The sequence below is a fragment of the Phycodurus eques genome, chromosome 7 (genome assembly GCF_024500275.1).
Source record: "Phycodurus eques isolate BA_2022a chromosome 7, UOR_Pequ_1.1, whole genome shotgun sequence".
In the NCBI taxonomy this organism is placed as follows: Eukaryota; Metazoa; Chordata; class Actinopteri; order Syngnathiformes; family Syngnathidae; genus Phycodurus; species Phycodurus eques.
This window is the reverse complement of record NC_084531.1, coordinates 7978172-7997367: the sequence shown is the minus strand read 5'-3', so window position 1 is coordinate 7997367 and position 19196 is coordinate 7978172. Positions and strand designations below refer to the sequence as shown.

Here is a 19196-nt window from a genome sequence, read left to right as displayed (position 1 = left end):
ACTGTTCCCGACAATAGAATTGAAATATTTTTCTGTACTATCGTTTCTGCTGGTTACCGGTTACCACCACCTATGTAGGGAAATTCATAACATATCTGACTGCATCATTCAGCCTCGTTGGCACAGTAGGCAGTGCGTCAGTCTCATAATCTGAAGGTCGTGAGTTCGATCCTCATACGAGGCAGGTGTTTTAAAATACATTACAGACAGTGACTTTTTCTGAGGAAACCTAACATCCAACGCTAGTTTCCAAAGCAACGAATGGTCAACAATCCTGACCAGGGACCGAATCAAGGGCATTTCTCTGGCCCCAGTAGGCTCCTATAGTTGCTACCTCAAGGGGCATTCTGAGTCCTTTGTATTTGTCGCGATGCAAGAGCAGATGAGAATGATTTTTTTCGAAGAAACAGGTGCACAAGTGTCATTGTCTGAAGGCTGTGAAATCAAGCATCACACGAAGTACGTCTTTGAAAACAATTCAAACAGTGACTCTTGCTGAGTGAACTTAGGTCAACCAACTCCTCGGACTTGACTGTTCCCGACAATAGAATTGAAATATTTTTCTGTACTATCATTTCTGCTGGTTACCGGTTACCACCACCTATGTAGGGAAATTTATAACATATCTGACTGCATCATTCAGCCTCGTTGGCACAGTAGGCAGTGCGTCAGTCTCATAATCTGAAGGTCGTGAGTTCAATCCTCATACGAGGCAGTCGTTTAAAAATAAACCGCAGACAGTGACTTTTTCTGAGGAAACCATTCATGAAGCGCAAGTTGCCCAAGCAACGAATGGTCAACAATCCTGACCAGGGACTGAAACAAGGGAATTACTCTGCCCTCAGTAGGCTCCTTTGGTTGCCACCGAAGGGTTCATTCTGAGTCCTTTGTATTTGTCGCGATGCAAGAGCAGATGACAATGATTTTTTTCGAAGAAACAGGTGCACAAGTGTCATTGTCTGAAGGCTGTTAAATCAAGCATCACACGAGGTACGTGTTTTAAAAACAAGTCAAACAGTGACTCTTGGTGAGTGGATTTAGGTCAACCAACTCTTTGGACTTGACTGTTCCTGACAATAGAAGATAAATATTTTTCTGTACTATCATTTCTGCTGGTTACCGGTTACCACCAACTATGTAGGGAAATTTATAACATATCTGACTGCATCATTCAGCCTCGTTGGCACAGTAGGCAGTGCGTCAGTCTCATAATCTGAAGGTCGTGAGTTCGATCCTCATACGAGGCAGTTGTTTTAAAATAGACCGCAGACAGTGACTTTTTCTGAGGAAACCATTCATCAAGCACAAGTTGCAAACGCAACGAAGAGTCAACAATCGTGACCAGGGACCGTAACAAGGGCATTTCTCTGCCCCCAGTAGGCTTCTATGGTTGCCACCTAAGGCGTCAGTTTGAGTCCTTTGTATTTGTTGCTTTGCAAGAGCAGATGAGAATGATTTTTTTTCTCAGAAACAGGCGCACAAGTGTCATTGTCTGAAGGGTGTTAAATCAAGCATCACATGAGGTACGTCTTTTAAAAACAATTCAAACAGTAACTCTTGCTGAGTGAACTTAGGTCAACCAACTCATTGGACTTGACTGTTCCCGACAAGAGACTCGAAATAATTTTCTGTACGATCAATTCTGCTGGTTACCGGTTACCACCACCTATGTAGGGAAATTTATAACATATCTGACTGCATCATTCAGCCTCGTTGGCACAGTAGGCAGTGCGTCAGTCTCATAATCTGAAGGTCGTGAGTTCGATCCTCATACGAGGCAGGTGTTTTAAAATACATTACAGACAGTGACTTTTTCTGAGGAAACGTAACATCCAACGCTAGTTTCCAAAGCAACGAATGGTCAACAATCCTGACCAGGGACCGAATCAAGGGCATTTCTCTGGACCCAGTAGGCTCCTATAGTTGCTACCTCAAGGGGCATTCTGAGTCCTTTGTATTTTTCCCGATGCAAGAGCAGATGAGAATGTTTTTTTTCTAAGAAACAGGTGCACAAGTGTCATTGTCTGAAGGCTGTGAAATCAAGCATCACACGAAGTACGTCTTTGAAAACAATTCAAACAGTGACACTTGCTGAGTGAACTTAGGTCAACCAACTCCTCGGACTTGACTGTTCCCGACAATAGAATTGAAATATTTTTCTGTACTATCGTTTCTGCTGGTTACCGGTTACCACCACCTATGTAGGGAAATTTATAACATATCTGACTGCATCATTCAGCCTCGTTGGCACAGTAGGCAGTGCGTCAGTCTCATAATCTGAAGGTCGTGAGTTCGATCCTCATACGAGGCAGGTGTTTTAAAATACATTACAGACAGTGACTTTTTCTGAGGAAACCTAACATCCAACGCTAGTTTCCAAAGCAACGAATGGTCAACAATCCTGACCAGGGACCGAATCAAGGGCATTTCTCTGGCCCCAGTAGGCTCCTATAGTTGCTACCTCAAGGGGCATTCTGAGTCCTTTGTATTTGTCGCGATGCAAGAGCAGATGAGAATGATTTTTTTCGAAGAAACAGGTGCACAAGTGTCATTGTCTGAAGGCTGTGAAATCAAGCATCACACGAAGTACGTCTTTGAAAACAATTCAAACAGTGACTCTTGCTGAGTGAACTTAGGTCAACCAACTCCTCGGACTTGACTGTTCCCGACAATAGAATTGAAATATTTTTCTGTACTATCATTTCTGCTGGTTACCGGTTACCACCACCTATGTAGGGAAATTTATAACATATCTGACTGCGTCATTCAGCCTCGTTGGCACAGTAGGCAGTGCGTCAGTCTCATAATCTGAAGGTCGTGAGTTCAATCCTCATACGAGGCAGTCGTTTTAAAATAAACCGCAGACAGTGACTTTTTCTGAGGAAACCATTCATGAAGCGCAAGTTGCCCAAGCAACGAATGGTCAACAATCCTGACCAGGGACTGAAACAAGGGAATTACTCTGCCCTCAGTAGGCTCCTTTGGTTGCCACCGAAGGGTTCATTCTGAGTCCTTTGTATTTGTCGCGATGCAAGAGCAGATGACAATGATTTTTTTCGAAGAAACAGGTGCACAAGTGTCATTGTCTGAAGGCTGTTAAATCAAGCATCACACGAGGTACGTGTTTTAAAAACAAGTCAAACAGTGACTCTTGGTGAGTGGATTTAGGTCAACCAACTCTTTGGACTTGACTGTTCCTGACAATAGAAGATAAATATTTTTCTGTACTATCATTTCTGCTGGTTACCGGTTACCACCAACTATGTATGGAAATTTATAACATATCTGACTGCATCATTCAGCCTCGTTGGCACAGTAGGCAGTGCGTCAGTCTCATAATCTGAAGGTCGTGAGTTCGATCCTCATACGAGGCAGTTGTTTTAAAATAGACCGCAGACAGTGACTTTTTCTGAGGAAACCATTCATCAAGCACAAGTTGCAAACGCAACGAAGAGTCAACAATCGTGACCAGGGACCGTAACAAGGGCATTTCTCTGCCCCCAGTAGGCTTCTATGGTTGCCACCTAAGGCGTCATTTTGAGTCCTTTGTATTTGTTGCTTTGCAAGAGCAGATGAGAATGATTTTTTTTCTCAGAAACAGGTGCACAAGTGTCATTGTCTGAAGGCTGTTAAATCAAGCATCACATGAGGTACGTCTTTTAAAAACAATTCAAACAGTAACTCTTGCTGAGTGAACTTAGGTCAACCAACTCATTGGACTTGACTGTTCCCGACAAGAGACTCGAAATAATTTTCTGTACGATCAATTCTGCTTGTTACCGGTTACCACCACCTATGTAGGGAAATTTATAACATATCTGACTGCATCATTCAGCCTCGTTGGCACAGTAGACAGTGCGTCAGTCTCATAATCTGAAGGTCGTGAGTTCGATCCTCATACGAGGCAGGTGTTTTAAAATACATTACAGACAGTGACTTTTTCTGAGGAAACGTAACATCCAACGCTAGTTTCCAAAGCAACGAATGGTCAACAATCCTGACCAGGGACCGAATCAAGGGCATTTCTCTGGACCCAGTAGGCTCCTATAGTTGCTACCTCAAGGGGCATTCTGAGTCCTTTGTATTTTTCCCGATGCAAGAGCAGATGAGAATGTTTTTTTTCTAAGAAACAGGTGCACAAGTGTCATTGTCTGAAGGCTGTGAAATCAAGCATCACACGAAGTACGTCTTTGAAAACAATTCAAACAGTGACACTTGCTGAGTGAACTTAGGTCAACCAACTCCTCGGACTTGACTGTTCCCGACAATAGAATTGAAATATTTTTCTGTACTATCGTTTCTGCTGGTTACCGGTTACCACCACCTATGTAGGGAAATTTATAACATATCTGACTGCATCATTCAGCCTCGTTGGCACAGTAGGCAGTGCGTCAGTCTCATAATCTGAAGGTCGTGAGTTCGATCCTCATACGAGGCAGGTGTTTTAAAATACATTACAGACAGTGACTTTTTCTGAGGAAACCTAACATCCAACGCTAGTTTCCAAAGCAACGAATGGTCAACAATCCTGACCAGGGACCGAATCAAGGGCATTTCTCTGGCCCCAGTAGGCTCCTATAGTTGCTACCTCAAGGGGCATTCTGAGTCCTTTGTATTTGTCGCGATGCAAGAGCAGATGAGAATGATTTTTTTCGAAGAAACAGGTGCACAAGTGTCATTGTCTGAAGGCTGTGAAATCAAGCATCACACGAAGTACGTCGTTGAAAACAATTCAAACAGTGACTCTTGCTGAGTGAACTTAGGTCAACCAACTCCTCGGACTTGACTGTTCCCGACAATAGAATTGAAATATTTTTCTGTACTATCATTTCTGCTGGTTACCGGTTACCACCACCTATGTAGGGAAATTTATAACATATCTGACTGCATCATTCAGCCTCGTTGGCACAGTAGGCAGTGCGTCAGTCTCATAATCTGAAGGTCGTGAGTTCAATCCTCATACGAGGCAGTCGTTTTAAAAAAAAACGCAGACAGTGACTTTTTCTGAGGAAACCATTCATGAAGCGCAAGTTGCCCAAGCAACGAATGGTCAACAATCCTGACCAGGGACTGAAACAAGGGAATTACTCTGCCCTCAGTCGGCTCCTTTGGTTGCCACCGAAGGGTTCATTCTGAGTCCTTTGTATTTGTCGCGATGCAAGAGCAGATGAGAATGTTTTTTTTCTAAGAAACAGGTGCACAAGTGTCATTGTCTGAAGGATGTGAAATCAAGCATCACACGAAGTACGTCTTTGAAAACAATTCAAACAGTGACTCTTGCTGAGTGAACTTAGGTCAACCAACTCCTCGGACTTGACTGTTCCCGACAATAGAATTGAAATATTTTTCTGTACTATCATTTCTGCTGGTTACCGGTTACCACCACCTATGTAGGGAAATTTATAACATATCTGACTGCATTATTTAGCCTCATTGGCACAGTAGGCAGTGCGTCAGTCTCATAATCTGAAGGTCGTGAGTTCAAGCCTCATACGAGGCAGTCGTTTTAAAATAAACCGCAGACAGTGACTTTTTCTGAGGAAACCATTCATCAAGCGCAAGTTGCCAAAGCAACGATTGGTCAACAATCCTGACCAGGGACTGAAACAAGGGCATTTCTCTGCCCCCAGTAGGCTCCTTTGGTTGCCACCGAAGGGTTCATTCTGAGTCCTTTGTATTTGTCGCGATGCAAGAGCAGATGACAATGATTTTTTTCGAAGAAACAGGTGCACAAGTGTCATTGTCTGAAGGCTGTTAAATCAAGCATCACACGAGGTACGTGTTTTAAAAACAAGTCAAACAGTGACTCTTGGTGAGTGGATTTAGGTCAACCAACTCTTTGGACTTGACTGTTCCTGACAATAGAAGATAAATATTTTTCTGTACTATCATTTCTGCTGGTTACCGGTTACCACCAACTATGTAGGGAAATTTATAACATATCTGACTGCATCATTCAGCCTCGTTGGCACAGTAGGCAGTGCGTCAGTCTCATAATCTGAAGGTCGTGAGTTCGATCCTCATACGAGGCAGTTGTTTTAAAATAGACCGCAGACAGTGACTTTTTCTGAGGAAACCATTCATCAAGCACAAGTTGCAAACGCAACGAAGAGTCAACAATCGTGACCAGGGACCGTAACAAGGGCATTTCTCTGCCCCCAGTAGGCTTCTATGGTTGCCACCTAAGGCGTCATTGTGAGTCCTTTGTATTTGTTGCTTTGCAAGAGCAGATGAGAATGATTTTTTTTCTCAGAAACAGGTGCACAAGTGTCATTGTCTGAAGGCTGTTAAATCAAGCATCACATGAGGTACGTCTTTTAAAAACAATTCAAACAGTAACTCTTGCTGAGTGAACTTAGGTCAACCAACTCATTGGACTTGACTGTTCCCGACAATAGAATTGAAATATTTTTCTGTACTATCATTTCTGCTGGTTACCGGTTACCACCACCTATGTAGGGAAATTTATAACATATCTGACTGCATTATTTAGCCTCATTGGCACAGTAGGCAGTGCGTCAGTCTCATAATCTGAAGGTCGTGAGTTCAAGCCTCATACGAGGCAGTCGTTTTAAAATAAACCGCAGACAGTGACTTTTTCTGAGGAAACCATTCATCAAGCGCAAGTTGCCAAAGCAACGATTGGTCAACAATCCTGACCAGGGACTGAAACAAGGGCATTTCTCTGCCCCCAGTAGGCTCCTTTGGTTGCCACCGAAGGGTTCATTCTGAGTCCTTTGTATTTGTCGCGATGCAAGAGCAGATGACAATGATTTTTTTCGAAGAAACAGGTGCACAAGTGTCATTGTCTGAAGGCTGTTAAATCAAGCATCACACGAGGTACGTGTTTTAAAAACAAGTCAAACAGTGACTCTTGGTGAGTGGATTTAGGTCAACCAACTCTTTGGACTTGACTGTTCCTGACAATAGAAGATAAATATTTTTCTGTACTATCATTTCTGCTGGTTACCGGTTACCACCAACTATGTAGGGAAATTTATAACATATCTGACTGCATCCTTCAGCCTCGTTGGCACAGTAGGCAGTGCGTCAGTCTCATAATCTGAAGGTCGTGAGTTCGATCCTCATACGAGGCAGTTGTTTTAAAATAGACCGCAGACAGTGACTTTTTCTGAGGAAACCATTCATCAAGCACAAGTTGCAAACGCAACGAAGAGTCAACAATCGTGACCAGGGACCGTAACAAGGGCATTTCTCTGCCCCCAGTAGGCTTCTATGGTTGCCACCTAAGGCGTCATTGTGAGTCCTTTGTATTTGTTGCTTTGCAAGAGCAGATGAGAATGATTTTTTTTCTCAGAAACAGGTGCACAAGTGTCATTGTCTGAAGGCTGTTAAATCAAGCATCACATGAGGTACGTCTTTTAAAAACAATTCAAACAGTAACTCTTGCTGAGTGAACTTAGGTCAACCAACTCATTGGACTTGACTGTTCCCGACAATAGAATTGAAATATTTTTCTGTACTATCATTTCTGCTGGTTACCGGTTACCACCACCTATGTAGGGAAATTTATAACATATCTGACTGTATCATTCAGCCTCGTTGGCACAGTAGGCAGTGCGTCAGTCTCATAATCTGAAGGTCATGAGTTCAAGCCTCATACGAGGCAGTCGTTTTAAAATAAACCGCAGACAGTGACTTTTTCTGAGGAAACCATTCATCAAGCGCAAGTTGCCAAAGCAACGAATGGTCAACAATCCTGACCAGGGACTGAAACAAGGGCATTTCTCTACCCCCAGTAGGCTCCTTTGGTTGCCACCGAAGGGTTCATTCTGAGTCCTTTGTATTTGTCGCGATGCAAGAGCAGATGAGAATGATGTTTTTCCCAGAAACAGGTGCACAAGTGTCATTGTCTGAAGGCTGTTAAATCAAGCATCACACGAGGTACGTGTTTTAAAAACAAGTCAAACAGTGACTCTTGGTGAGTGGATTTAGGTCAACCAACTCCTTGGACTTGACTGTTCCTGACAATAGAAGATAAATATTTTTCTGTACTATCATTTCTGCTGGTTACCGGTTACCACCACCTATGTAGGGAAATTTATAACATATCTGACTGCATCATGCAGCCTCGTTGGCACAGTAGGCAGTGCGTCAGTCTCATAATCTGAAGGTCGTGAGTTCGATCCTCATACGAGGTAGTTGTTTTAAAATACACCGCAGACAGTGACTTTTTCTGAGGAAACCATTCATCAAGCAGAGGTTGCAAACGCAACGAAGAGTCAACAATCGTGACCAAGGACCGTAACAAGGGCATTTCTCTGCCCCCAGTAGGCTTCGATGGTTGCCACCTAAGGCGTCATTGTGAGTCCTTTGTATTTGTTGCTTTGCAAGAGCAGATGAGAATGATTTTTTTTCTCAGAAACAGGTGCACAAGTGTCATTGTCTGAAGGCTGTGAAATCAAGCATCACACGAAGTACGTCTTTGAAAACAATTCAAACAGTGACTCTTGCTGAGTAAACTTAGGTCAACCAACTCCTCGGACTTGACTGTTCCCGACAATAGAATTGAAATATTTTTCTGTACATTCGTTTCTGCTGGTTACCGGTTACCACCACCTATGTAGGGAAATTTATAACATATCTGACTGCATCATTCAGCCTCGTTGGCACAGTAGGCAGTGCGTCAGTCTCATAATCTGAAGGTCGTGAGTTCGATCCTCATACGAGGCAGGTGTTTTAAAATACATTACAGACAGTGACTTTTTCTGAGGAAACCTAACATCCAACGCTAGTTTCCAAAGCAACGAATGGTCAACAATCCTGACCAGGGACCGAATCAAGGGCATTTCTCTGGCCCCAGTAGGCTCCTATAGTTGCTACCTCAAGGGGCATTCTGAGTCCTTTGTATTTTTCCCGATGCAAGAGCAGATGAGAATGTTTTTTTTCTAAGAAACAGGTGCACAAGTGTCATTGTCTGAAGGCTGTGAAATCAAGCATCACACGAAGTACGTCTTTTAAAACAATTCAAACAGTGACTCTTGCTGAGTGAACTTAGGTCAACCAACTCCTCGGACTTGACTGTTCCCGACAATAGAATTGAAATATTTTTCTGTACTATCATTTCTGCTGGTTACCGGTTACCACCACCTATGTAGGGAAATTTATAACATATCTGACTGCATCATTCAGCCTCGTTGGCACAGTAGGCAGGTTGTCAGTCTCATAATCTGAAGGTCGTGAGTTCAAGCCTCATACGAGGCAGTCGTTTTAAAATAAACCGCAGACAGTGACTTTTTCTGAGGAAACCATTCATCAAGCGCAAGTTGCCAAAGCAACGAATGGTCAACAATCCTGACCAGGGACTGAAACAAGGGCATTTCTCTGCCCCCAGTAGGCTCCTTTGGTTGCCACCGAAGGGTTCATTCTGAGTCCTTTGTATTTGTCGCGATGCAAGAGCAGATGACAATGATTTTTTCCCAGAAACAGGTGCACAAGTGTCATTGTCTGAAGGCTGTTAAATCAAGCATCACACGAGGTACGTGTTTTAAAAACAAGTCAAACAGTGACTCTTGGTGAGTGGATTTAGGTCAACCAACTCCTTGGACTTGACTGTTCCCGACAAGAGACTCGAAATAATTTTCTGTACGATCAATTCTGCTGGTTACCGGTTACCACCACCTATGTAGGGAAATTTATAACATATCTGACTGCATCATTCAGCCTCGTTGGCACAGTAGGCAGTGCGTCAGTCTCATAATCTGAAGGTCGTGAGTTCAATCCTCATACGAGGCAGTCGTTTTAAAATAAACCGCAGACAGTGACTTTTTCTGAGGAAACCATTCATCAAGCGCAAGTTGCCAAAGCAACGAATGGTCAACAATCCTGACCAGGGACTGAAACAAGGGCATTACTCTGCCCCCAGTAGGCTCATTTGGTTGCCACCGAAGGGATCAGTCTGAGTCCTTTGTATTTGTCGCGATGCAAGAGCAGATGAGAATGATGTTTTTCCCAGAAACAGGTGCACAAGTGTCATTGTCTGAAGGCTGTTAAATCAAGCATCACACGAGGTACGTGTTTTAAAAACAAGTCAAACAGTGACTCTTGGTGAGTGGATTTAGGTCAACCAACTCCTTGGACTTGACTGTTCCTGACAATAGAAGAGAAATATTTTTCTGGACTATCATTTCTGCTGGTTACCGGTTACCACCACCTATGTAGGGAAATTTATAACATATCTGACTGCATCATTCAGCCTCGTTGGCACAGTAGGCAGTGCGTCAGTCTCATAATCCGAAGGTCGTGAGTTCGATCCTCATACGAGGCAGTTGTTTTAAAATAGACCGCAGACAGTGACTTTTTCTGAGGAAACCATTCATCAAGCACAAGTTGCAAACGCAACGAAGAGTCAACAATCGTGACCAGGGACCGTAACAAGGGCATTTCTCTGCCCCCAGTAGGCCTCTATGGTTGCCACCTAAGGCGTCATTGTGAGTCCTTTGTATTTGTTGCTTTGCAAGAGCAGATGAGAATGATTTTTTTTCTCAGAAACAGGTGCACAAGTGTCATTGTCTGCAGGATGTGAAATCAAGCATCACACGAAGTACGTCTTTGAAAACAATTCAAACAGTGACTCTTGCTGAGTGAACTTAGGTCAACCAACTCCTCGGACTTGACTGTTCCCGACAATAGAATTGAAATATTTTTCTGTACTATCATTTCTGCTGGTTACCGGTTACCACCACCTATGTAGGGAAATTTATAACATATCTGACTGCATTATTCAGCCTCGTTGGCACAGTAGGCAGTGCGTCAGTCTCATAATCTGAAGGTCGTGAGTTCAAGCCTCATACGAGGCAGTCGTTTTAAAATAAACCGCAGACAGTGACTTTTTCTGAGGAAACCATTCATCAAGCGCAAGTTGCCAAAGCAACGATTGGTCAACAATCCTGACCAGGGACTGAAACAAGGGCATTTCTCTACCCCCAGTAGGCTCCTTTGGTTGCCACCGAAGGGTTCATTCTGAGTCCTTTGTATTTGTCGCGATGCAAGAGCAGATGACAATGATTTTTTTCGAAGAAACAGGTGCACAAGTGTCATTGTCTGAAGGCTGTTAAATCAAGCATCACACGAGGTACGTGTTTTAAAAACAAGTCAAACAGTGACTCTTGGTGAGTGGATTTAGGTCAACCAACTCCTTGGACTTGACTGTTCCTGACAATAGAAGAGAAATATTTTTCTGGACTATCATTTCTGCTGGTTACCGGTTACCACCACCTATGTAGGGAAATTTATAACATATCTGACTGCATCATTCAGCCTCGTTGGCACAGTAGGCAGTGCGTCAGTCTCATAATCCGAAGGTCGTGAGTTCGATCCTCATACGAGGCAGTTGTTTTAAAATAGACCGCAGACAGTGACTTTTTCTGAGGAAACCATTCATCAAGCACAAGTTGCAAACGCAACGAAGAGTCAACAATCGTGACCAGGGACCGTAACAAGGGCATTTCTCTGCCCCCAGTAGGCCTCTATGGTTGCCACCTAAGGCGTCATTGTGAGTCCTTTGTATTTGTTGCTTTGCAAGAGCAGATGAGAATGATTTTTTTTCTCAGAAACAGGTGCACAAGTGTCATTGTCTGCAGGATGTGAAATCAAGCATCACACGAAGTACGTCTTTGAAAACAATTCAAACAGTGACTCTTGCTGAGTGAACTTAGGTCAACCAACTCCTCGGACTTGACTGTTCCCGACAATAGAATTGAAATATTTTTCTGTACTATCATTTCTGCTGGTTACCGGTTACCACCACCTATGTAGGGAAATTTATAACATATCTGACTGCATTATTCAGCCTCGTTGGCACAGTAGGCAGTGCGTCAGTCTCATAATCTGAAGGTCGTGAGTTCAAGCCTCATACGAGGCAGTCGTTTTAAAATAAACCGCAGACAGTGACTTTTTCTGAGGAAACCATTCATCAAGCGCAAGTTGCCAAAGCAACGATTGGTCAACAATCCTGACCAGGGACTGAAACAAGGGCATTTCTCTACCCCCAGTAGGCTCCTTTGGTTGCCACCGAAGGGTTCATTCTGAGTCCTTTGTATTTGTCGCGATGCAAGAGCAGATGACAATGATTTTTTTCGAAGAAACAGGTGCACAAGTGTCATTGTCTGAAGGCTGTTAAATCAAGCATCACATGAGGTACGTCTTTTAAAAACAATTCAAACAGTAACTCTTGCTGAGTGAACTTAGGTCAACCAACTCATTGGACTTGACTGTTCCCGACAAGAGACTCGAAATAATTTTCTGTACGATCAATTCTGCTGGTTCCCGGTTACCACCACCTATGTAGGGAAATTTATAACATATCTGACTGGATCACTCAGCCTCGTTGGCACAGTAGGCAGTGCGTCAGTCTCATAATCTGAAGGTCGTGAGTTCGATCCTCTTACGAGGCAGTTGTTTTAAAATACACCGCAGACAGTGACTTTTTCTGAGGAAACCATTCATCAAGCACAAGTTGCAAACGCAACGAAGAGTCAACAATCGTGACCAAGGACCATATCAAGGGCATTTCTCTGACCCCAGTAGGCATCGATGGTTGCCACCTAAGGCGTCAATGTGAGTCCTTTGTATTTGTTGCTTTGCAAGAGCAGATGAGAATGATTTTTTTTCTCAGAAACAGGTGCACAAGTGTCATTGTCTGAAGGCTGTTAAATCAAGCATCACATGAGGTACGTCTTTTAAAAACAATTCAAACAGTAACTCTTGCTGAGTGTACTTAGGTCAACCAACTCATTGGACTTGACTGTTCCCGACAAGAGACTCGAAATAATTTTCTGTACGATCAATTCTGCTGGTTCCCGGTTACCAGCACCTATGTAGGGAAATTTATAACATATCTGACTGGATCACTCAGCCTCGTTGGCACAGTCGGCAGTGCGTCAGTCTCATAATCTGAAGGTCGTGAGTTCAACCCTCATACGAGGCAGGTGTTTTAAAATACATCACAGACAGTGACTTTTTCTGAGGAAACCACACATCCAACGCTAGTTTCCAAAGCAACGAATGGTCAACAATCCTGACCAGGGACCGAATCAAGGGCATTTCTCTGGCCCCAGTAGGCGCCTATCGTTGCTACCTCAGGGGTCATTCTGAGTCCTTTGTATTTTTCCCGATGCAAGAGCAGATGAGAATGTTTTTTTTCTAAGAAACAGGTGCACAAGTGTCATTGTCTGAAGGCTGTGAAATCAAGCATCACACGAAGTACGTCTTTGAAAACAATTCAAACAGTGACTCTTGCTGAGTGAACTTAGGTCAACCAACTCCTCGGACTTGACTGTTCCCGACAATAGAATTGAAATATTTTTCTGTACATTCGTTTCTGCTGGTTACCGGTTACCACCACCTATGTAGGGAAATTTATAACATATCTGACTGCATCATTCAGCCTCGTTGGCACAGTAGGCAGTGCGTCAGTCTCATAATCTGAAGGTCGTGAGTTCGATCCTCATACGAGGCAGGTGTTTTAAAATACATTACAGACAGTGACTTTTTCTGAGGAAACCAAACATCCAACGCTAGTTTCCAAAGCAACGAATGGTCAACAATCCTGACCAGGGACCGAATCAAGGGCATTTCTCTGGCCCCAGTAGGCTCCTATAGTTGCTACCTCAAGGGGCATTCTGAGTCCTTTGTATTTTTCCCGATGCAAGAGCAGATGAGAATGATTTTTTTTCTCAGAAACAGGTGCACAAGTGTCATTGTCTGAAGGCTGTGAAATCAAGCATCACACGAGGTACGTCTTTTAAAAACAATTCAAACAGTGACTCTTGGTGAGTGAACTTAGGTCAACCAACTCCTTGGACTTGAGTGTTCCCGACAATAGAATCGAAATATTTTTCTGTACTATCATTTCTGCTGGTTCCCGGTTACCACCACCTATGTAGGGAATTTTATAACATATCTGACTGCATCATTCAGCCTCGTTGGCACAGTAGGCAGTGCGTCAGTCTCATAATCTGAAGGTCGTGAGTTCAATCCTCATACGAGGCAGTTGTTTTAAAATACACCGCAGACAGTGACTTTTTCTGAGGAAACCATTCATCAAGCGCAAGTTGCCAAAGCAACGAATAGTCAACAATCGTTACCAAGAACCGTATCAAGGGCATTACTCTACCCCCAGTAAGCTTCTATGGTTGCCACCTAAAGCGTCATTGTGAGTCCATTGTATTTGTTGCTTTGCAAGAGCAGATGAGAATGATTTTTTTTCTCAGAAACAGGTGCACAAGTGTCATAATCTGAAGGCTGTGAAATCAAGCATCACATGAGGTACGTCTTTTAAAAACAATTCAAACATTGTCTCTTGCTGAGTGAACTTAGGTCAACCAACTCATTGGACTTGACTGTTCCCGACAAGAGACTCGAAATAATCTTCTGGACGATCAATTCTGCTGGTTACCGGTTACCACCACCTATGTAGGGAAATTTATTACATATATGACTGCATCACTCAGCCTCATCGGCACAGTAGGCAGTGCGTCAGTCTCATAATCTGAAGGTCGTGAGTTCGATCCTCATACGAGGCAGGTGTTTTAAAATACTTCACAGACAATGACTTTTTCTGGGGAACCCGACATCCAGCGCAAGTTGCCAAAGCAATGAATGGTCAACATTACTGACCAGGGACCGAATCAAGGGCATTTCTCTGCCACCAGTCGGCTCCTATTGTTGCTACCTAAGGTGTCATTCTCAGTCCTTTGTATTTGTCTCAATGCACGAGCAGATGAGAATGATTTTTTTCTTAGAAACAGGTGCACAAGTGTCATTGTCTGAAGGCTGTGAAATCAAGTATCACACGAGGTACGTCTTTAAAAAACAATTCAAACAGTGACTCTTGCTGAGTGAACTTAGGTCAACCAACTCCTTGGACTTGACTGTTCCCGACAATAGACTAGAAATAATTTTCTCTACAATCAATTCTGATGGTTGTTACCACCACATATATAGGGAAATTTATAACATATCTGACTGTATCATTCAGCCTCGTTGGCACAGTAGGCAGTGCGTCAGTCTCATAATCTGAAGGTCGTGAGTTCGATCCTCATACGAGGCAGGTGTTTTAAAATACATCACAGACAGTGACTTTTTCTGAGGAAACCATACATCCAACGCTAGTTTCCAAAGCAACGAATGGTCAACAATCCTGACCAGGGACCGAATCAAGGGCATTTCTCTGGCCCCAGTAGGCTCCTATCGTTGCTACCTCAGGGGTCATTCTGAGTCCTTTGTATTTTTCCCGATGCAAGAGCAGATGAGAATGTTTTTTTTCTAAGAAACAGGTGCACAAGTGTCATTGTCTGAAGGCTGTGAAATCAAGCATCACACGAAGTACGTATTTGAAAACAATTCAAACAGTGACTCTTGCTGAGTGAACTTAGGTCAACCAACTCCTCGGACTTGACTGTTCCCGACAATAGAATTGAAATATTTTTCTGTACTATCGTTTCTGCTGGTTACCGGTTACCACCACCTATGTAGGGAAATTTATAACATATCTGACTGCATCATTCAGCCTCGTTGGCACAGTAGGCAGTGCGTCAGTCTCATAATCTGAAGGTCGTGAGTTCAATCCTCATAGGAGGCAGGTGTTTTAAAATACATCACAGACAGTGACTTTTTCTGAGGAAACCTAACATCCAACGGTAGTTTCCAAAGCAACGAAATGGTCAACAATCCTGACCAGGGACCGAATCAAGGGCATTTCTCTGGCCCCAGTAGGCTCCTATCGTTGCATATCTGACTGTATCATTCAGCCTCGTTGGCACAGTAGGCAGTGCGTCAGTCTCATAATCTGAAGGTCGTGAGTTCAATCCTCATACGAGGCAGGTGTTTTAAAATACATCACAGACAGTGACTTTTTCTGAGGAAACCTAACATCCAACGGTAGTTTCCAAAGCAACGAATGGTCAACAATCCTGACCAGGGACCGAATCAAGGGCATTTCTCTGGCCCCAGTAGGCTCCTATAGTTGCTACCTCAAGGGGCATTCTGAGTCCTTTGTATTTTTCCCTATGCAAGAGCAGATGAGAATGTTTTTTTTCTAAGAAACAGGTGCACAAGTGTCACATGAGGTACGTCTTTTAAAAACAATTCAAACATTGACTCTTGCTGAGTGAACTTAGGTCAACCAACTCATTGGACTTGACTGTTCCCGACAAGAGACTCGAAATAATTTTCTGTACGATCAATTCTGCTGGTTACCGGTTACCACCACCTATGTAGGGAAATTTATAACATATCTGACTGCATCATTCATCCTCGTTGGCACAGTAGGCAGTGCGTCAGTCTCATAATCTGAAGGTCGTGAGTTCAATCCTCATACGAGGCAGTCGTTTTAAAATAAACCGCAGACAGTGACTTTTTCTGAGGAAACCATTCATCAAGCGCAAGTTGCCAAAGCAACGAATGGTCAACAATCCTGACCAGGGACTGAAACAAGGGCATTACTCTGCCCCCAGTAGGCTCCTTTGGTTGCCACCGAAGGGTTCGTTCTGAGTCCTTTGTATTTGTCGCGATGCAAGAGCAGATGAGAATGATTTTTTTCTCAGAAACAGGTGCACAAGTGTCATTGTCTGAAGGCTGTTAAATCAAGCATCACACGAGGTACGTGTTTTAAAAACAAGTCAAACAGTGACTCTTGGTGAGTGGATTTAGGTCAACCAACTCCTTGGACTTGACTGTTCCTGACAATAGAAGAGAAATATTTTTCTGTACTATCATTTCTGCTTGTTACCGGTTACCACCACCTATGTAGGGAAATTTATAACATATCTGACTGCATCATTCAGCCTCGTTGGCACAGTAGGCAGTGCGTCATTCTCATAATCTGAAGGTCGTGAGTTCGATCCTCATACGAGGCAGTTGTTTTAAAATAGACCGCAGACAGTGACTTTTTCTGAGGAAACCATTCATCAAGCACAAGTTGCAAACGCAACGAAGAGTCAACAATTGTGACCAAGGACCGTAACAAGGGCATTTCTCTGCCCCCAGTAGGCCTCTATGGTTGCCACCTAAGGCGTCATTGTGAGTCCTTTGTATTTGTTGCTTTGCAAGAGCAGATGAGAATGATTTTTTTTCTCAGAAACAGGTGCACAAGTGTCATTGTCTGAAGGCTGTTAAATCAAGCATCACATGAGGTACGTCTTTTAAAAACAATTCAAACAGTAACTCTTGCTGAGTGTACTTAGGTCAACCAACTCATTGGACTTGACTGTTCCCGACAAGAGACTCGAAATAATTTTCTGTACGATCAATTCTGCTGGTTCCCGGTTACCAGCACCTATGTAGGGAAATTTATAACATATCTGACTGGATCACTCAGCCTCGTTGGCACAGTCGGCAGTGCGTCAGTCTCATAATCTGAAGGTCGTGAGTTCAACCCTCATACGAGGCAGGTGTTTTAAAATACATCACAGACAGTGACTTTTTCTGAGGAAACCACACATCCAACGCTAGTTTCCAAAGCAACGAATGGTCAACAATCCTGACCAGGGACCGAATCAAGGGCATTTCTCTGGCCCCAGTAGGCGCCTATCGTTGCTACCTCAGGGGTCATTCTGAATCCTTTGTATTTTTCCCGATGCAAGAGCAGATGAGAATGTTTTTTTTCTAAGAAACAGGTGCACAAGTGTCATTGTCTGAAGGCTGTGAAATCAAGCATCACACGAAGTACGTCTTTGAAAACAATTCAAACAGTGACTCTTGCTGAGTGAACTTAGGTCAACCAACTCCTCGGACTTGACTGTTCCCGACAATAGAATTGAAATATTTTTCTGTACATTCGTTTCTGCTGGTTACCGGTTACCACCACCTATGTAGGGAAATTTATAACATATCTGACTGCATCATTCAGCCTCGTTGGCACAGTAGGCAGTGCGTCAGTCTCATAATCTGAAGGTCGTGAGTTCGATCCTCATACGAGGCAGGTGTTTTAAAATACATTACAGACAGTGACTTTTTCTGAGGAAACCTAACATCCAACGCTAGTTTCCAAAGCAACGAATGGTCAACAATCCTGACCAGGGACCGAATCAAGGGCATTTCTCTGGCCCCATTAGGCTCCTATAGTTGCTACCTCAAGGGGCATTCTGAGTCCTTTGTATTTTTCCCGATGCAAGAGCAGATGAGAATGTTTTTTTTCTAAGAAACAGGTGCACAAGTGTCATTGTCTGAAGGCTGTGAAATCAAGCATCACACGAAGTACGTCTTTGAAAACAATTCAAACAGTGACTCTTGCTGAGTGAACTTAGGTCAACCAACTCCTCGGACTTGACTGTTCCCGACAATAGAATTGAAATATTTTTCTGTACTATCATTTCTGCTGGTTACCGGTTACCACCACCTATGTAGGGACATTTATAACATATCTGACTACATCATTCAGCCTCGTTGGCACAGTAGGCAGTGCATCAGTCTCATAATCTGAAGGTCGTGAGTTCAATCCTCATACAAGGCAGTCGTTTTAAAATAAACCGCAAACAGTGACTTTTTCTGAGGAAACCATTCATCAAGCGCAAGTTGCCAAAGCAACGAATGGTCAACAATCCTGACCAGGGACTGAAACAAGGGCATTTCTCTGCCCCCAGTAGGCTCCTTTGGTTGCCACCGAAGGGTTCATTCTGAGTCCTTTGTATTTGTCGCGATGCAAGAGCAGATGAGAATGATTTTTTTCGAAGAAACAGGTGCACAAGTGTCATTGTCTGAAGGCTGTGAAATCAAGCATCACACGAAGTACGTCTTTGAAAACAATTCAAACAGTGACTCTTGCTGAGTGAACTTAGGTCAACCAACTCCTTGGACTTGACTGTTCCCGACAATAGACTAGAAATAATTTTCTCTACAATCAATTCTGATGGTTGTTACCACCACATATATAGGGAAATTTATAACATATCTGACTGTATCATTCAGCCTCGTTGGCACAGTAGGCAGTGCGTCAGTCTCATAATCTGAAGGTCGTGAGTTCGATCCTCATACGAGGCAGGTCTTTTAAAATACATCACAGACAGTGACTTTTTCTGAGGAAACCATACATCCAACGCTAGTTTCCAAAGCAACGAATGGTCAACAATCCTGACCAGGGACCGAATCAAGGGCATTTCTCTGGCCCCAGTAGGCTCCTATCGTTGCTACCTCAGGGGTCATTCTGAGTCCTTTGTATTTTTCCCAATGCAAGA

The 19196-nt window shown here is 43.3% G+C and overlaps 35 non-coding genes across 35 annotated transcripts; all 35 read left to right on the top strand.

The window, feature by feature from the left end:
- Positions 1 to 111: 111 nt before the first annotated feature.
- Positions 112 to 184, top strand: trnam-cau (transfer RNA methionine (anticodon CAU)). Its single transcript has one exon. It is a non-coding gene; the product is annotated as a tRNA-Met (tRNA).
- A 458-nt stretch (positions 185 to 642) lies between these two features.
- trnam-cau (transfer RNA methionine (anticodon CAU)) lies at positions 643 to 715 on the top strand. Its single transcript has one exon. It is a non-coding gene; the product is annotated as a tRNA-Met (tRNA).
- A 459-nt stretch (positions 716 to 1174) lies between these two features.
- Positions 1175 to 1247, top strand: trnam-cau (transfer RNA methionine (anticodon CAU)). Its single transcript has one exon. It is a non-coding gene; the product is annotated as a tRNA-Met (tRNA).
- Positions 1248 to 1707: 460 nt separating this feature from the next.
- On the top strand, positions 1708 to 1780 carry trnam-cau (transfer RNA methionine (anticodon CAU)). The gene has a single exon. It is a non-coding gene; the product is annotated as a tRNA-Met (tRNA).
- A 458-nt stretch (positions 1781 to 2238) lies between these two features.
- Positions 2239 to 2311, top strand: trnam-cau (transfer RNA methionine (anticodon CAU)). The gene has a single exon. It is a non-coding gene; the product is annotated as a tRNA-Met (tRNA).
- Positions 2312 to 2769: 458 nt separating this feature from the next.
- On the top strand, positions 2770 to 2842 carry trnam-cau (transfer RNA methionine (anticodon CAU)). The gene has a single exon. It is a non-coding gene; the product is annotated as a tRNA-Met (tRNA).
- Positions 2843 to 3301: 459 nt separating this feature from the next.
- Positions 3302 to 3374, top strand: trnam-cau (transfer RNA methionine (anticodon CAU)). Its single transcript has one exon. It is a non-coding gene; the product is annotated as a tRNA-Met (tRNA).
- A 460-nt stretch (positions 3375 to 3834) lies between these two features.
- On the top strand, positions 3835 to 3907 carry trnam-cau (transfer RNA methionine (anticodon CAU)). Its single transcript has one exon. It is a non-coding gene; the product is annotated as a tRNA-Met (tRNA).
- Positions 3908 to 4365: 458 nt separating this feature from the next.
- Positions 4366 to 4438, top strand: trnam-cau (transfer RNA methionine (anticodon CAU)). The gene has a single exon. It is a non-coding gene; the product is annotated as a tRNA-Met (tRNA).
- A 458-nt stretch (positions 4439 to 4896) lies between these two features.
- On the top strand, positions 4897 to 4969 carry trnam-cau (transfer RNA methionine (anticodon CAU)). Its single transcript has one exon. It is a non-coding gene; the product is annotated as a tRNA-Met (tRNA).
- A 458-nt stretch (positions 4970 to 5427) lies between these two features.
- Positions 5428 to 5500, top strand: trnam-cau (transfer RNA methionine (anticodon CAU)). The gene has a single exon. It is a non-coding gene; the product is annotated as a tRNA-Met (tRNA).
- Positions 5501 to 5959: 459 nt separating this feature from the next.
- Positions 5960 to 6032, top strand: trnam-cau (transfer RNA methionine (anticodon CAU)). Its single transcript has one exon. It is a non-coding gene; the product is annotated as a tRNA-Met (tRNA).
- A 460-nt stretch (positions 6033 to 6492) lies between these two features.
- trnam-cau (transfer RNA methionine (anticodon CAU)) lies at positions 6493 to 6565 on the top strand. The gene has a single exon. It is a non-coding gene; the product is annotated as a tRNA-Met (tRNA).
- A 459-nt stretch (positions 6566 to 7024) lies between these two features.
- trnam-cau (transfer RNA methionine (anticodon CAU)) lies at positions 7025 to 7097 on the top strand. The gene has a single exon. It is a non-coding gene; the product is annotated as a tRNA-Met (tRNA).
- A 460-nt stretch (positions 7098 to 7557) lies between these two features.
- trnam-cau (transfer RNA methionine (anticodon CAU)) lies at positions 7558 to 7630 on the top strand. Its single transcript has one exon. It is a non-coding gene; the product is annotated as a tRNA-Met (tRNA).
- Positions 7631 to 8089: 459 nt separating this feature from the next.
- Positions 8090 to 8162, top strand: trnam-cau (transfer RNA methionine (anticodon CAU)). The gene has a single exon. It is a non-coding gene; the product is annotated as a tRNA-Met (tRNA).
- Positions 8163 to 8621: 459 nt separating this feature from the next.
- On the top strand, positions 8622 to 8694 carry trnam-cau (transfer RNA methionine (anticodon CAU)). The gene has a single exon. It is a non-coding gene; the product is annotated as a tRNA-Met (tRNA).
- Positions 8695 to 9683: 989 nt separating this feature from the next.
- Positions 9684 to 9756, top strand: trnam-cau (transfer RNA methionine (anticodon CAU)). Its single transcript has one exon. It is a non-coding gene; the product is annotated as a tRNA-Met (tRNA).
- Positions 9757 to 10215: 459 nt separating this feature from the next.
- trnam-cau (transfer RNA methionine (anticodon CAU)) lies at positions 10216 to 10288 on the top strand. The gene has a single exon. It is a non-coding gene; the product is annotated as a tRNA-Met (tRNA).
- A 459-nt stretch (positions 10289 to 10747) lies between these two features.
- trnam-cau (transfer RNA methionine (anticodon CAU)) lies at positions 10748 to 10820 on the top strand. The gene has a single exon. It is a non-coding gene; the product is annotated as a tRNA-Met (tRNA).
- A 459-nt stretch (positions 10821 to 11279) lies between these two features.
- trnam-cau (transfer RNA methionine (anticodon CAU)) lies at positions 11280 to 11352 on the top strand. The gene has a single exon. It is a non-coding gene; the product is annotated as a tRNA-Met (tRNA).
- A 459-nt stretch (positions 11353 to 11811) lies between these two features.
- Positions 11812 to 11884, top strand: trnam-cau (transfer RNA methionine (anticodon CAU)). The gene has a single exon. It is a non-coding gene; the product is annotated as a tRNA-Met (tRNA).
- Positions 11885 to 12343: 459 nt separating this feature from the next.
- trnam-cau (transfer RNA methionine (anticodon CAU)) lies at positions 12344 to 12416 on the top strand. The gene has a single exon. It is a non-coding gene; the product is annotated as a tRNA-Met (tRNA).
- A 460-nt stretch (positions 12417 to 12876) lies between these two features.
- trnam-cau (transfer RNA methionine (anticodon CAU)) lies at positions 12877 to 12949 on the top strand. Its single transcript has one exon. It is a non-coding gene; the product is annotated as a tRNA-Met (tRNA).
- A 458-nt stretch (positions 12950 to 13407) lies between these two features.
- Positions 13408 to 13480, top strand: trnam-cau (transfer RNA methionine (anticodon CAU)). Its single transcript has one exon. It is a non-coding gene; the product is annotated as a tRNA-Met (tRNA).
- Positions 13481 to 13940: 460 nt separating this feature from the next.
- On the top strand, positions 13941 to 14013 carry trnam-cau (transfer RNA methionine (anticodon CAU)). Its single transcript has one exon. It is a non-coding gene; the product is annotated as a tRNA-Met (tRNA).
- Positions 14014 to 15000: 987 nt separating this feature from the next.
- Positions 15001 to 15073, top strand: trnam-cau (transfer RNA methionine (anticodon CAU)). Its single transcript has one exon. It is a non-coding gene; the product is annotated as a tRNA-Met (tRNA).
- Positions 15074 to 15531: 458 nt separating this feature from the next.
- On the top strand, positions 15532 to 15604 carry trnam-cau (transfer RNA methionine (anticodon CAU)). The gene has a single exon. It is a non-coding gene; the product is annotated as a tRNA-Met (tRNA).
- Positions 15605 to 15772: 168 nt separating this feature from the next.
- On the top strand, positions 15773 to 15845 carry trnam-cau (transfer RNA methionine (anticodon CAU)). Its single transcript has one exon. It is a non-coding gene; the product is annotated as a tRNA-Met (tRNA).
- Positions 15846 to 16275: 430 nt separating this feature from the next.
- trnam-cau (transfer RNA methionine (anticodon CAU)) lies at positions 16276 to 16348 on the top strand. The gene has a single exon. It is a non-coding gene; the product is annotated as a tRNA-Met (tRNA).
- A 459-nt stretch (positions 16349 to 16807) lies between these two features.
- Positions 16808 to 16880, top strand: trnam-cau (transfer RNA methionine (anticodon CAU)). The gene has a single exon. It is a non-coding gene; the product is annotated as a tRNA-Met (tRNA).
- A 460-nt stretch (positions 16881 to 17340) lies between these two features.
- trnam-cau (transfer RNA methionine (anticodon CAU)) lies at positions 17341 to 17413 on the top strand. The gene has a single exon. It is a non-coding gene; the product is annotated as a tRNA-Met (tRNA).
- Positions 17414 to 17871: 458 nt separating this feature from the next.
- On the top strand, positions 17872 to 17944 carry trnam-cau (transfer RNA methionine (anticodon CAU)). Its single transcript has one exon. It is a non-coding gene; the product is annotated as a tRNA-Met (tRNA).
- Positions 17945 to 18402: 458 nt separating this feature from the next.
- On the top strand, positions 18403 to 18475 carry trnam-cau (transfer RNA methionine (anticodon CAU)). Its single transcript has one exon. It is a non-coding gene; the product is annotated as a tRNA-Met (tRNA).
- Positions 18476 to 18929: 454 nt separating this feature from the next.
- On the top strand, positions 18930 to 19002 carry trnam-cau (transfer RNA methionine (anticodon CAU)). Its single transcript has one exon. It is a non-coding gene; the product is annotated as a tRNA-Met (tRNA).
- The last annotated feature ends 194 nt before the right edge of the window (positions 19003 to 19196 follow it).